This window comes from Ascaphus truei, chromosome 3 (genome assembly GCF_040206685.1).
Source record: "Ascaphus truei isolate aAscTru1 chromosome 3, aAscTru1.hap1, whole genome shotgun sequence".
NCBI lineage: Eukaryota > Metazoa > Chordata > Amphibia > Anura > Ascaphidae > Ascaphus > Ascaphus truei.
Genome location: NC_134485.1, coordinates 227203866 through 227219892, shown reverse-complemented (window position 1 = coordinate 227219892; position 16027 = coordinate 227203866). Strand labels below are relative to the sequence as shown.

At 39.4% G+C, this 16027-nt stretch overlaps 1 pseudogene; it reads left to right on the top strand.

The window, feature by feature from the left end:
• The window catches only part of LOC142490704 (elongation factor 1-alpha, somatic form-like), a 28905-nt pseudogene extending 16829 nt beyond the window's left edge, over positions 1 to 12076 (top strand).
• Positions 12077 to 16027: the final 3951 nt, after the last annotated feature.

Sequence of the window (16027 nt, the reverse complement as noted above, 5' to 3'; positions counted from 1 at the left end):
CTGTATTATTAAAATAGTGTGTTTTCACAAGGAAGCATGAAGTGTATGTTTTTTGTAAATACATCTATACCAGTTTAGATAGTACTATATATACACACACACACACACACACACAGTGTGTGTCTGTGTGTGTGTGTGTGCATATATCAATACATACTACATATATTTTAGTATAAATTCAGAGATGTTCTTGAAACAAGAACACATAAATGATTAAAGGACAACATTACAATGGCCACCAAAGGTAAGTAATATTTAACACAAAATCCTGCTGTACACGTACAAGAAAGATGTTTGCAGTTAAATAGGTGCTTTTATAATTGCATGAAAATAATATGCACATGCAATGATTACATCAATTAACACACCCAAATGCAATGTTTTGCTGCAAAGTCAATGGCAGCTTCTCTAAACTTAGCAACTGGCTCCTGGTGGACCATTACTGAACAGACGATTAAAACATAAATATTTATAACACTATTCATTAATTAGGAGTGTTAACATTTCCAAAACTTCACGTGTACAAGAACATACTTGAAAGTTTGGAAACAACACAGTCTTCAGCATACATACAATAGTAATTAGATAATCTGAAGTCAACAAAACAAGGCCAAAGACATATTTTGAGAATTATAACATTTATTTTTTTTGTTCCTTTTGCGAGCGAGTAACAGGCCTGCTTGTTGTCTCTTGAATTTTCCTTTTTCTTTTGCCACCAACTTTAGGCACAACAGAGCCACTTTGAGTGGCCTCTGGCACTTCACGGGCAGGGCTTGTGGCCAGTGACTCACCTACAGGGCTTTTGGGCAGTGATTCACCTACAGGGCTTTTGGGCAGTGACTCACCTACAGGGCTTTTGGGTAGTGACTGTTCACCTACAGGGCTTGTGGCCAGTGACTCACCTACAGGGCTTTTGGGCAGTGATTCACCTACAGGGCTTTTGGGCAGAGATTCACCTACAGGGCTTTTGGGCAGCGATTCACCTACAGGGCTTTTGGGCAGCGATTCACCTACAGGGCTTTTGGGCAGCGATTCACCTACAGGGCTTTTGGGCAGTGACTCACCTACAGGGCTTTTGGGTAGTGACTGTTCACGGACAGGGCTTGTGCCCACTGACACATGTGAGCAAGTTGGTAGACACTGCACAAGTGATGGTTGGTCTGTTTCATGTGTGTCTTGTTTTGTTTTTGTCGCCTCCTTTGTAGGTGTCTGCTGCTGAATTTGTACAGATGGCAGCGGTAGGATGTCATCAGGAACCTGCACAGCAATGTCTGCTACTTGACCGGTAACATTTGGGCCTGGTGAATGAATATCAGATGAATGTGGTGAAAACTGACCTGCATGAACAGATCCTGCCTGTGAGGTGTTGAATTGTGGTACATTAGTCATTCTCCAGTAATTAGCTTGTGTTTGCTGAACAACTAATGCTTCGAATGAGGTGTTGATTTTTTGCAACTGTTTAGGCACTTCAATGAAGACTCTGTGGAGATGTGCCAATTGTGAAACTGTTTCTTCCTGCAGTGCAATCATCCTTTCCAGCACTGTCATCAGGTCAGAATGGCGATGATTTTCTGCTTCGACAATTTTTCCCTCAGAAGCTACAATTGCATCATATGTGGTATTTGCTGGACGTTTTGGCGGTAAAACAGTTTCAATTGGAACCTCTTCATGGTCACTTGCTTGTATTTGTGTGTCTATGGCGGCGGCGGCGGCATCATCATCATCATCATCATCATCATCATAATCCTCTTCATCATGTTCTACAAATAAATGTACACATTATTAAATGGCATGTTAATCTCTGCTGTGTTACTATGTAATTCTACTGTGTCAAAAGAAACAACTAACATGTTTCCATACGTTTTATAACCTCACATTAAAAACTACCTTGACTTAAGAATAATGTTTGGACTCAGTATGAAATATGAGTGAATGAAAACTTGCTGTAAACTCACAACTCCTACATGATAGTTAACATCACTAACACAATACATGTTGCCTTACACTTCATTTTCACTGACACTAAGTAATCCTATTTAAAGAAGATGTGCAAAACAAATAATGAACATGACAACATAACATATAGAAGAGCACATATTATATGGCCACCAACTGATACACTCACCTTCTAGGTGTGTTGAGCTGGCTGACCCAGGTGAAGACACTTGTTCCCTCTCAGGTGACACATGTCCTTCAGGGGCAACTATATATAACAATAACATAAGTTTTACATTTACATGTGTAAATATTGAACAAACAATTATTGTATGTTCTGTATTTATGAGTACCTAACAGCATCATTTCCTTAACCCAAAATGTGTGTGTGAAAGTGAACATAAATAGTTGTAATAACAATGTACATGCCTGTGTACTTAGAACTTTTGAGTTCCCTAACATAAAACATACTATGTTTCTGCAGTAATGCGTGAGGATAAATAGATAAAATTTGAACATAAAAATCATATGTTGTGTAGTGATATCAGTATCATAATGTACATAACTATCATGAGATGACCATTCACAATGGTTATCATGAAGGTGGTCATATTGCAAAAAGTGTTGTTTTTGGTAGAGGATATGTGTGGTACATTAATATAAGATGTGGCACACCTGAATGTGGCTGTGACTCAACAAGACAACACATGCAGTGTGTGATAATGTGTCGTTGATAGTAGTTCAACTATAGATATGAGTGAACTAATGTGTGACGTACGCTTTGATAAGTAATGAGTTGTTGGGGCATTTAGTAGCTAAAGTGAAGCTTTCAAATGAGTGTGATTAACTTCAGTTGTGCTAGTCAGGTTGTAAGAACGGTATTCACTTCCCCAAAAAGCCTAATCAGCCACACCTTTCAATTACTTGAAACAGGTGAAAATGGTGTGAACTAAGTTGACCCTAAAATGAGGCTGTAATTAGTGTGTATGCTGAACCCCACCCCCTCTGTTGAAGTGTATGCTGTGATGAGATATTAATTGCAGCTGCTTTAACACAATGGTAGATGAGCTAAATAGTCATGTGCAGTTTTTAAGTTATGAAAACAATGACATAAAATATGATACGTGTGCCTCATTATGCTGTCTGTATATGACTTAAAGCAAAAATGGACCTTTTCATAAACAACTATAGATGTGTTAGTGCAAGTGATGTTTGTAGGCCGTTGCATGCAATATATTTGATGCATGCTTAAAATAGGCAGTAATGTCATGTTTGTCGGAGTAAATTAAATAAAATACACAATAATATTCTACATATTTATGTTCTGTACCTGTAGCTAGTAATAATTTCTGATTAACATGTGTTACACATGTGTACTACCCTGTTGTTCCCCATCTTCGCCCACCATCAATTGCTTCCACTGCAGCAATGCATTTTGGGAATTCACATGTAAATGAGCACACAATGGCACGTGCTATATTAGTTACTGCTTTTAGTAGGACTACAACATATATGTCTATTTTGAGATATATATATATACAGAATCAGACATATACATATATAGATGCAGGTATGCTTATATTGTGAAAACAGTATAAAAAGCAGTGTAAATATGCAAAATAACTGTAAGCAACGACACGCCTAGTACAGTAATATTTCTCACCTGGTGGAAATTGTGAGGGGTAAATTCCTATATCACGGTCACCAGGTAAGCCTTCCACGACGACGGGAAGTAATTTTGCCCGAAGCAGCTCCTCCAATTGACTTAATATGAGACGTTGTGGTGTCGGCCCACCTCCAGTGCCAGTAGCATGCACGCGTTGGTGTTGTATTTTCTTTTTCAATTTGGACCTAATATCATCAAATCTCTTGTGACAATTCCGCTTGTCCCTCACATGATTCCCACACGCATTGACACCAATGACTATTGTGTCCCACATTTCTTTTCTGCTTGCTGAACTTGTCCGCCCTTGAAAAACATATAAAATATATGAGGTAAATGAATAATAATAGAAGCACCAGTTTCCTACACTGCTAGCTGTTCCAAGAGATAGCAAACATGCTGTTTTATGTGTAATATGTGAAGCACATGAGCATTCACTACTAAACCTATACATGTAAGCAAGGTTGCATTCATATTGTATGCAGTTATGGCAAATTGACCGCCTGTGTTTAGTTGTCCTTGTAAGGCATGATAAAAAGCTGTGTTTCCAGACTAATTAACATAGAAAGATATTCTGAACCCATATTTGCTTATGAACAAAACTCAGATGACCTAGGATCACATGTATTTGAATAATAAATGTAAAGGTACACTTACCTAGTAAATGTCCATATATACTGTCATAGTGCTCCAGAATGCCAGTGACAAGAGCTGTATTTTCTTGGTCATTGAAGCGAGGATTACGTGGCTTCTCCACACGTTTCTTCCGAGCAGGTTTAGGGTCAGAGCTTGGCTGGTGCTGACTGGACTCTCCTTCTTCCAATGGAAGAGCCTCCAAAAGCTGCCCACCAGCAAGCACGCCACCACCATCCACCCCATCAGCAACTGCGCCACCAGCAGCACTCACAGCACCAGCACTCCCACTCCTAGCACCAGCACTCCCACTCCTAGCACCAGCACTCCCACTCCTAGCACCAGCACTCCCACTCCTAGCACCAGCACTCCCACTCCCAGCAACACCACTCGGTGCACCAGCAACATCACTCCCCTGAACAGTACGTTCACTCCGACACGTACTCGCACGAGTAGCACTCCCACTCCCACCAGCATCACTCTTCCCACGCTTTGCGGGCATACTTCCAGCACTCACAAAAAACAAGTTTGTTTGAGGAGGTACCCGGGCGCTATCTCTATGTAGTTTATCTGATGTGCAGAAGTATAAAAAGAGTGGTGTAATACTGCCTGTAAATGGTTTTCGAGTGGTATCCTCTCGTGACTCGGAACCCCAGCAGGATCTATCCAGGACCCTTATAGGTAATGAATACAAAAAGGATGGGGGAGCACAATGGTTGGAAACAGGCAGTGTTAGAGAACTGGTGATTGCTTTTTAAGGTGAAGCGGTTATATCTTGAGCGGATGTGTTAGCTCAGGTGTCTAATCTCTAATTGGAAGGATAGGCACACATGGGTGTACGTGTGTTGGTGTGAAGGTGAAATAAAATAAAGATATATAAAACTTACACGGCCTTGTGTAAGCTCTGTCACATCAAGGTTTCTTTGGGAGTCCCGTGTGCTTCTGATGAGGCTTTTCTTCTTGCGATGCGGGTTCTTCGTCTTGATGTAGCGGCCACTTACTTCGTTGATTCACAGTGCCACTCCAGGGGGATTTCCTCTCGTATAAATAGAAAGGAGGATAGGGTTAACACATATAATTATATATATACGTCAATGTAGGGGGGGGGGGGTGGTGTGTTTTATGAACCACCAAGAACATTGTATACTATATATTATAGTTTAGCACTCACACGGACTAGTGTGAGTGTAATCCTATCTTGGTATCTTGTACACTTCTAGGTGTTGCCCAATCAAAATATCAGATGATGAAAGGGTGGGGTATAAGGGTATTAATGGTAAATATAACACGATACTCACACGGGCCAGTGTGAGTACACACTCTTAGCGGTATCTTGCTCTTCTATTCCAGTTGTAGGTGCTGGTGAAGATGGGGTTAATATAAAAGACACTACTGTCTGGAGGGTAAAAACACTAACTTTAATAAAACATGAAAAATAAAAAACAAACACAGAATATAATTCTGTGGAAAGTAAAAGCAAGGGGTAGACAGTGTGGTGTTTAGTTGTAGGGAGTCTCTCTCTTCCGCGTCCGGATGGAGAGCTGCAACTGCACCTCCGCCTCCTCTGAAATGTGCTTTAAAATGTTCCAGGTGAAGAGCAACGCGTTTCGTCCAAGTACTGGACTTCCTCAGGCTCTGTAGATGTGGTCCTGCTGTTCCCAATCTCTTTTATGCCGAGTTGGACCAATCCAGATCGTTGTGTTGGTCCGGTTCCGTTTCTCTAATGCGACATGATGTCGCCATCTTGTGAGGTGCGCGCGCATCCCATCTTCTGCTGGGTCGCGTTTGTGTGGTGATCTGATTGCTAATAAAGTTTTGTCCATGTTGATGTGTTACGTGTTCTTTCTAGCTCAGCCAGTAAAATCATTAATGTCCTTGTCAATGTCCAATTTGTTTCAATAAAGTTCTGAGTTGATAAAAAAGGGGAGAAAGTGCGCGCGCAGTCCCTAATGTACTGCGTGATAGTATTGAAAGTCCCTGGCTTCTCGCAATTGCCTGAGGGGCTGAAAAAATTATGTATATATATCGTGGAAGGTATTGAATATACCTAAGGTTGTTACTACATGGGGTATAGTTGCTATACTATGCCATAAGTCTCTCAGTGTGTAATTTAATAAAATTATCTATGTGTGATAAGTTATGTGTCTTTTTTGTGTGCTCATATTGTTGTAAAGTGATTAAAAAGTTGATCTAAATTTCAATTAAATTATTTTGCTCCAAAAATTGAAAAACATGATTCAATCTTGTGTTTGTTGATTTATAAATAGTGTATGTTTTAATGTGAGTTAATCTGGTTTTGTGTTGATAAAAAGGTGATTAAATATTTAATGTGTAAGGTGTTTAATTTAATTAAATTAGATTAAGTGGTTTAACTCAGAACCTGTCGGAGTATTTAGACTTCTACCTACAGAAATATGCTATCAGAGGGAGATCATACCTCAAAGACACCACTCAGGTCTTAAATCTCCTTAAAGATGTAATTTGGCAGGAAGACTTCATATTAGCTACCTGCGACGTGAAGTCTTTGTACACATGCATCCAACACACAGACGGTCTTAAAGCAGTAGAAAATGCCATCAGTCAGGACACTAACATCCCAGAAGAACAGCGTAGCTTCATTATCGATAGCATCAACTTCATTCTAACGCATAATGTTTTTTGGTTTAATGGCCTGTTCTACCTCCAGATGTGCGGAACCGCGATGGGGACCAGGTTTGCGCCCAGTTACGCGAATATCTTTCTAGCGGACTGGGAAGAATCCAACATCTGGTCTAACAACCCCTTCAGCGCAAACCTGGTCTCATGGCATCGCTATATAGATGACGTACTGTTTATATGGAAGGGGGACCAACTAGGACTGAGAGATTTCATTACACACATTAACCAAAACAATATTAACCTAGAGTTCACATCAGAGCACAGTAAGGTAAATATCAACTTCCTGGACCTCAATATATACATAGAAAATTCAGAAATAAAGACGAAAACATTCTTTAAACCAACGGATGCCAATAATTTTTTAATGCCGAGCAGCTGCCACCACCCAAAGTGGTTAGACAACATACCGTTTGGTCAGTTTCGGAGAGTCCGGAGAAACTGCACTGATGATAGCACCTTCAGGGATCAAGCCGATATTCTGAAAGACAGATTCCTTGAAAGAGGCTACCCTCAAGAACTCATAGAATCAGCAGTAGCCAAAACTAATACACTACCACGTAGCGACATGCTGACATCCAAAGTGAAACAGGGTAATACACATTTTCAAACCCCATTCATTAGCACATATAATGCAGATGCTATGAAAATTCAAAAAATAATAAAAAAACACTGGCATGTGGTACTACAAGACCCTGTCCTTAAAGACAATATCCCCAATGTCCCAAAGGTCATATTTAGAAAGGCGCCGTGCATTAAACTTCAATTAGCACCTAGCGTCTTCAAGAAAGAAGAACCAAAGATCCAGACCTGGTTACCCCCAGTAAAAGGTTTCCACAGCTGCTTTAATTGCAAAGCATGCAAACAAACAGCTAAGGGAAACAAACTAGAATTCACGTCGAACGTCACAAAAGAAGCTTTTAAGATAAAACAACATCTAGACTGCCGCACAGATCACATTGTTTATTTATTGTCCTGCCCCTGTGGACTCCAGTACGTGGGCCGCACCTCAAGACCTTTGCGAGTCCGCGTACTGGAACACATGGGAAATATAAAAAGGCAGCTAATGACGCATAGCGTTTCTAAGCATTTTAGCTTATTCCACGAAGGTAACCCAAACCTTCTGACGTATAAGGGAATAGAGAGGGTAGATGTCAATTGGAGAGGTGGGGATCGCCTACGTAAACTATGCCAACGAGAAACCTTCTGGATATACAAATTAAAGACACTAACACCCAGAGGACTCAATATAGACATAGATCTGGGGGCCTTTATGTGAGCACCCAGGCTACGGCCCGCATATTCCACTCATTGGACAACATCTATGCTTAAATCCATGACAATCACTAATCTGCTTTTTTTCTCCAACAAACAGATATATCCACTCAAGATTTTGGAATTCCCTCCGCTATTTAGGATTGGACAGCATTTACCACGACTGCCTTTTAAAATGCAGGACCTCATATTTTAATATTTTTATCTTAATATTTTCATTTTATGGAATACAACTTTTAATTCTACTTTTGCTCCGATTTATCACTGACAGAGACACTTCTCCAGTTTCATATGTATTTACGCAGGGATTTTTAGAACTGTTTGCTGTTTTTTATATTTACATTAGCCTGCTTTAGGCACTATTAATTCCACCTGCCTTATTCAGCAGTTCGCTTTAAACTTGGTTAGTATACATTTAAAGCATGGTTTTTCACCTGCCATACTTACCCACATAAGATATTAATTCAGCATGTTGCTTACCATTATTAGTCGAATATCATTATTTTATTATCCCTATCAACACCATTTTCCACTAAACTTTAATAGGTATTTAAACTAATCTCACAAAATTAACCTTAATCACTTTGCACTTTAAATTTTCAAACACTAACTTTTAGTAAAAAGACAATATATTTTTTATATATGTCATTTTTTATATATATTACTTTTGGATGCAACTTATAATAAGTTATGCATTATTCACAAATTACATCCATCACTCTACAATAAACCACTTAATCTAATTTAATTAAATTAAACACCTTACACATTAAATATTTAATCACCTTTTTATCAACACAAAACCAGATTAACTCACATTAAAACATACACTATTTATAAATCAACAAACACAAGATTGAATCATGTTTTTCAATTTTTGGAGCAAAATAATTTAATTGAAATTTAGATCAACTTTTTAATCACTTTACAACAATATGAGCACACAAAAAAGACACATAACTTATCACACATAGATAATTTTATTAAATTACACACTGAGAGACTTATGGCATAGTATAGCAACTATACCCCATGTAGTAACAACCTTAGGTATATTCAATACCTTCCACGATATATATACATAATTTTTTCAGCCCCTCAGGCAATTGCGAGAAGCCAGGGACTTTCAATACTATCACGCAGTACATTAGGGACTGCGCGCGCACTTTCTCCCCTTTTTTATCAACTCAGAACTTTATTGAAACAAATTGGACATTGACAAGGACATTAATGATTTTACTGGCTGAGCTAGAAAGAACACGTAACACATCAACATGGACAAAACTTTATTAGCAATCAGATCACCACACAAACGCGACCCAGCAGAAGATGGGATGCGCGCGCACCTCACAAGATGGCGACATCATGTCGCATTAGAGAAACGGAACCGGACCAACACAACGATCTGGATTGGTCCAACTCGGCATAAAAGAGATTGGGAACAGCAGGACCACATCTACAGAGCCTGAGGAAGTCCAGTACTTGGACGAAACGCGTTGCTCTTCACCTGGAACATTTTAAAGCACATTTCAGAGGAGGCGGAGGTGCAGTTGCAGCTCTCCATCCGGACGCGGAAGAGAGAGACTCCCTACAACTAAACACCACACTGTCTACCCCTTGCTTTTACTTTCCACAGAATTATATTCTGTGTTTGTTTTTTATTTTTCATGTTTTATTAAAGTTAGTGTTTTTACCCTCCAGACAGTAGTGTCTTTTATATTAACCCCATCTTCACCAGCACCTACAACTGGAATAGAAGAGCAAGATACCGCTAAGAGTGTGTACTCACACTGGCCCGTGTGAGTATCGTGTTATATTTACCATTAATACCCTTATACCCCACCCTTTCATCATCTGATATTTTGATTGGGCAACACCTAGAAGTGTACAAGATACCAAGATAGGATTACACTCACACTAGTCCGTGTGAGTGCTAAACTATAATATATAGTATACAATGTTCTTGGTGGTTCATAAAACACACCACCCCCCCCCCCCCTACATTGACGTATATATATAATTATATGTGTTAACCCTATCCTCCTTTCTATTTATACGAGAGGAAATCCCCCTGGAGTGGCACTGTGAATCAACGAAGTAAGTGGCCGCTACATCAAGACGAAGAACCCGCATCGCAAGAAGAAAAGCCTCATCAGAAGCACACGGGACTCCCAAAGAAACCTTGATGTGACAGAGCTTACACAAGGCCGTGTAAGTTTTATATATCTTTATTTTATTTCACCTTCACACCAACACACGTACACCCATGTGTGCCTATCCTTCCAATTAGAGATTAGACACCTGAGCTAACACATCCGCTCAAGATATAACCGCTTCACCTTATAAAGCAATCACCAGTTCTCTAACACTGCCTGTTTCCAACCATTGTGCTCCCCCATCCTTTTTGTATTCATCACTCACAAAAAACAGACAACTAATGTACAGCCAATCACACGAAACACTTTCACATATAAAACAAGACAAAGATGTAAACAAAACAACAATGGACAAAGCTCACCCAATACACAACAAGTCTCTCCGTCAATATGCAAATGTTCAATCAGCCAGCTCTGTGCATCTCTCTCTCTCTCACTCCCAACAACACAGAGAATGATTAGCAGTACACGTTGCCTTTAAATATGGCGCGCAATCCAATACATGCTTGTTTCGCCTGATTCAGCAAGATTTGTGATTGGGCAACCTATCAGCACCCCGCCACGCACGCCGATACACCTGTGTGTGATCGGATAATCATCGTGAGAGTGGGCGGATTTGTTTTCGGGTTGATTTTGAATGTATTCGGCACTTACTGCATACGGAGAGGAAAAATCGCCATTAACATGACTAATCGGTAAGCTTGCCGATTTCACTTAATCGACGCTTACTGCATGAGGCCCATAGAGTCCTCTGATAGAACTTTGATGTAATTGTTGCACCTCTACATCGAGATGACAGGGAATGAATAATAATGTTTAATTATTCATTCCTTGTCATCTCGATGTAGAGGTGCAACAATTACATCAAAGTTCTATCAGAGGACTCTATGTCTAACCGACCATTACTCAATTAAGGAGGAGATCGTGGTGTAGCCCCATTGTAGTTGTGCCAATAAAGTTTGTTTTGCTTCATCCGGGACATTGAGCAGTTCTGTCATGCGCAGTAGCGCCTTCTTCACATACCCATCTAGAGATACCAGAACAATCTCTTTGGGCAGCTCCAGGACTACCTATTGGACATTGTATCTAAGGTTGTGTTTTATATTTACTTATGTGTACAGGAGCGCTTATTTTTGCACCTATTTTTTCACCAGGATGCCAACAAGATTGAAGGTATTGGCATAGTACCAGTTGGTCGTGTGTAAACTGGTATCCTGAATCCAAGCATGTTGTTTACTTTTGCCCCGGTGAATGTGAAAACTGATGTCAATCCTGTCAAAATTAACCACAAGGCACTGACTGGAGCTATGTCTGGTGATAATATTAGTTTCAAAGTAAAGAAAACTTTTCTGCGGTAACATTGATGGAGACCACAACAATGACCCACCCATGGAAGTTGGTGGATTTACTGCACAGTTCATCATCCTGAACAACCCTGGACATATTGGTGTTGGATATGGCACTATGTTGGATAGTTAAACTTCTCCCATTGTTTGCAGATTTTATGAGCTGAAGGAAAAGATTTAACAACATTCTGATAAGAAACTGGAAGACAGTCCATATTTCCGGAAGTCTGGTGAAAATGCCATCATTGACGTGTCTTGAGAGCTTCTCTTACTATCCTGGTCATTTTGATTTGTGTGACATGAGAAAGACTGTTGCTGTTGGTGTCATCAAAGCAGTCTAGAAGAAGGCTGTTAGAAGTTGCAAAGTCACAAAGTCACAAAGTCTGGTCAGAAAGCCTAGAAAACAAAATTAATAATTCAAAAATCACTATTTATCTCAATTGGCCATTTCAGCTTAATAATAAAAGACTGGTTAATGATTACAATGTATCATAAAATCTTCAGCAGGAAAAGATTGTTTGTGGACTATTTGTTTGTAACAGTTTTAGTTATTAGTGTTTAGATCACTCATTTTATAATGGAAATAATTTGACCGAAAACTACCACAAAATTTGAGACCATTTAAGTTTTTTTATTTGTTTCTGTTTGGGATATTTTGAGGGTTTTTTAATAACTAGGCAAATATTTCCAAAAATCTCGTGAATGTTTGCAAAAAGTTCAAAATTCAATAAAGTTAGTCCAAATTTGTATATACAGATATAGCAAGACTTACTGTCTTCAGTACTGTGAAAATGTGTGAAATTCCACCTGTAGGAATACTTTGTGTACAGCAGCCCGGCCAGCAGAATTATTTATATTCTTTAGGCAGAGTCAGGAGAACCTATTTATTTTACCAAATATTTTCCAATATGAACATGTCAATCGCACATTCTTAAAAATCCGCCAACGGATTGCTGAATCACGCGGATTGGATTCTACAAACCGTCAATGCATTGTGGAATCCCCGGAGTCTATTGGCAATAATAATAAAAATCCGCAAAATGCGAATTGCCCTTTTTGAGATTGATCCTTCTGAAATCTGTGGATCAAAGGAAGCAACCGATTTGTTGCAGATACAAATCCGCTAAAATAAATTCTCTCATCTCTAAATATACAGTAACAAAAGATCTTGGTCCAATTCTAGTGATTGCCCCTCACACAAATCTTGAGTGGATGTTTAGGTTGAGGTTGCAAGGATAAATGATTTTTTTCCTTGAAGGCCATTGTGGAACATGTTTCCAGGGTAATTTATGTTTCATACTGGACACCTAACAAGCTCCTATTGAACCCCCAAAATAACAACAACATATATATAAGCATATGAGTGTTACAGAGGAATGCTACTGAGCATGGCAATATATATTTAAAACCAGAGACAAAACATAAAACATAGACAGAGCTCAGTGCACATCCAGTGAAATTCATAAACGGTACAGTGCCTAAATATATATGTATAAATATCTATTAAATAAAATGGTCTTTTAGTTTAACATTTTTGGCCAAAATTGTTGTAAGCCCCTGAGCCACTGCACGGCAGACCACAATTCCAGGGGTCCCTAACACTAATATAAATTCTTAATAACCTGTGCAATACCAGGAAGAATGATTTATAATAAATCTGTCAATATTAGTTGCAAAGTTGTAAGTTTGATTGAAGCTTTTAATAACCTGTACATTACCAGGAAAAGCACTCTGTATTAGATTTGTCACAACCATACTGCAAGCAAGCAAGTTCCCCTGAGTGGGAGATGCTATGGAGTGAGCTTTTAACCATTTAAATGTGGGAGGGGGTAAACTTCAATTAGGTAGGAGGTTGCCACCCTCCAATCAGCTAAGACTAGCTGACCAAGAATTGTAAAACATACTGGACACCTAACAAGTTCCTATTGAACCCCCAAAATAACCACAACATATATATATAAGCATATAAGTTTCACAGAGGAGTGCTACTGAGCATGGCAATATATATATTTAAAACCAAAGACATAACATAAAACACAGACAGAGCTCAGTGCACATCCAGTGAAATTCATATACGGTACAGTGCCTAAATATATATGTATAAATATCTATTAAATAAAATGGTCTTTTAGTTTAACATTTTTGGCCAAAATATATGTTGTGGTTATTTTGGGGGTTCAATAGGAGCTTGTTAGGTGTCCAGTATGTTTTACAATTCTTTTTCAGCTAGTCTTAGCTGATTGGAGGGCGGCAACCTCCTACCTAATTGAAGCTTACCCCCTCCCACATTTAAATGGTTAAAAGCTCACTCCATAGCATCTCCCACTCAGAGGAACTTCCTTGCTTGCAGTATGGTTGTGACAAATCTAATACAGAGTGCTTTTCCTGGTAATGTACAGGTTATTAAAAGCTTCAATCAGACTTAGAACTTTGCAACTAATATTGACAGATTTATTATAAATCATTGTTCCTGGTATTGCACAGGTTATTAAGAATTTATATTTGTGTTAGGGACCCCTGGAATTGTGGTCTGCCGTGCAGTGGCTCAGGGGCTTACAACAATTTTGGCCAAAAATGTTAAACTAAAAGACCATTTTATTTAATAGATATTTATACATATATATTTAGACACTGTACCGTATATGAATTTCACTGGATGTGCACTGAGCTCTGTCTGTGTTTTATGTTTTGTCTCTGGTTTTTAATTGATGTTTCATCCAAAAATTTGACATCCTCAAATTTTCTTCACTCCCAATCCACGCACGTGCTTGTTTTAACACTTTTAATCTTGTTAACATCACTTTTCATGGGATACGCTCTGCAATTATGGTAAAAAAAAGCTGTTAGAACAGGAATATGGTACAATCACTTGTCATGTGCATAAACAATCTTTATAGTACAGCACTTTACCTCACAGATCCAATGGTCCAGCCCAAATCACTTCTCCTTAGCTTAATGCTGGACTCTATTTGGAAGCAATTATGTCACCACTGTTTATCCTATTGTTTTATTAAACATTGTTTTTAACCTTAATACACTCCTTAACTCAGTACTAAAGGTAGTCGTTGCTTGTTATCTAGCTCACCAAGGCTATCTACAAATGACCTTTCTTAATATGTGCCATCATCACATCAACTTCCATTACTACTGCATATGATGTAACTTTGCAGGCACTATACTTCACTCGGCCTATTCATGGTGATATATTGAGTGCAATATTGCGCTCGTGTGACAAAAGAAATCAAATTAATACATGTGACAATTAAAAACCTGTGATACAAAAGTCCAAAAGATTGTCCTGGAGCTGCCCAAAGGTTGTTCTGGTCTCTCCCAACCAGAAGTAGATATACGGATGGAAAGAACCTCCTGTGGTGCTGAGGTAAGGATATGGATGTGGTCGTGGATAAAGTTCTTTTCTTAGACAGTTACCTCAAGAAAAACGACAAAACATACAAAAAAAAACACTGCAGTAGTGTATTATCCAGGGACAAAAATGGATAAATATAATGGAGCAAATTTAATAAAACAATTAACACATAAAACAATTAAACAATTAATCAAAACATAATATAATAATATGACAAACATATATCAATGGATAGCAGGAAAAGGGAAGTTGCGCCAAAAAGAATAGCCTACTGTTCAATGTGTGGCTTCAGTTCTTTCCACAAAAGGAGATTCGCTGCCCGAGTCTCTCAGAGGTGATTCACCAACCTCTGTACAGGTGTAGGTAGAAAAAAGGGGAAAGGTCCTCAGGCGCGTTGCTCCACTTGTGGCTCCACGACGTGTAGAACGCATGAAATTGAAGGGAAGAAAGGGGAACCACAGTGAAAAACAACACAAAGGTTATACACAATTCACTTCTTCATTTGGGGGGAGGTGGGCGGATAGACAATAAAAATTCACTTCTAGGAGGAGACACACTCACATCTAGTCTCCAGTAATGATTAGATGATTTCTCCTCTGTGGGTGATTGGATGGGGTGGGAATGAGGGGATGCCTCCTGGTATCTGGAAATGTCCCGGGTTTTGCTGAGTGTCCCGGGTCTCACAGAGCAGGGGATGCCGGTGGGGAGAAGAGCAGCTGATTGGCGCAGCAGCAGCAGATGCCGGTGTTGGGGAGCAGAGCAGAGAGATGATTGGCCAAATCGTGTTCAGCAGCTTGTATTACTGTATATCTGGATTGGCACAATTGTGGTCTCCCTCATGAGGAGACTCAGCTGAAGGAAACTGCTGCTGTCCCTCCTGAGCACGATTTGGCCAATCATCTCTCTGCTCTGCTCCCCAACACCGGCATCTGCTGCTGCTGCGCCAATCAGCATCCCCTCATTCCCAGCCCATCCAATCACCCACAGAGGAGAAATC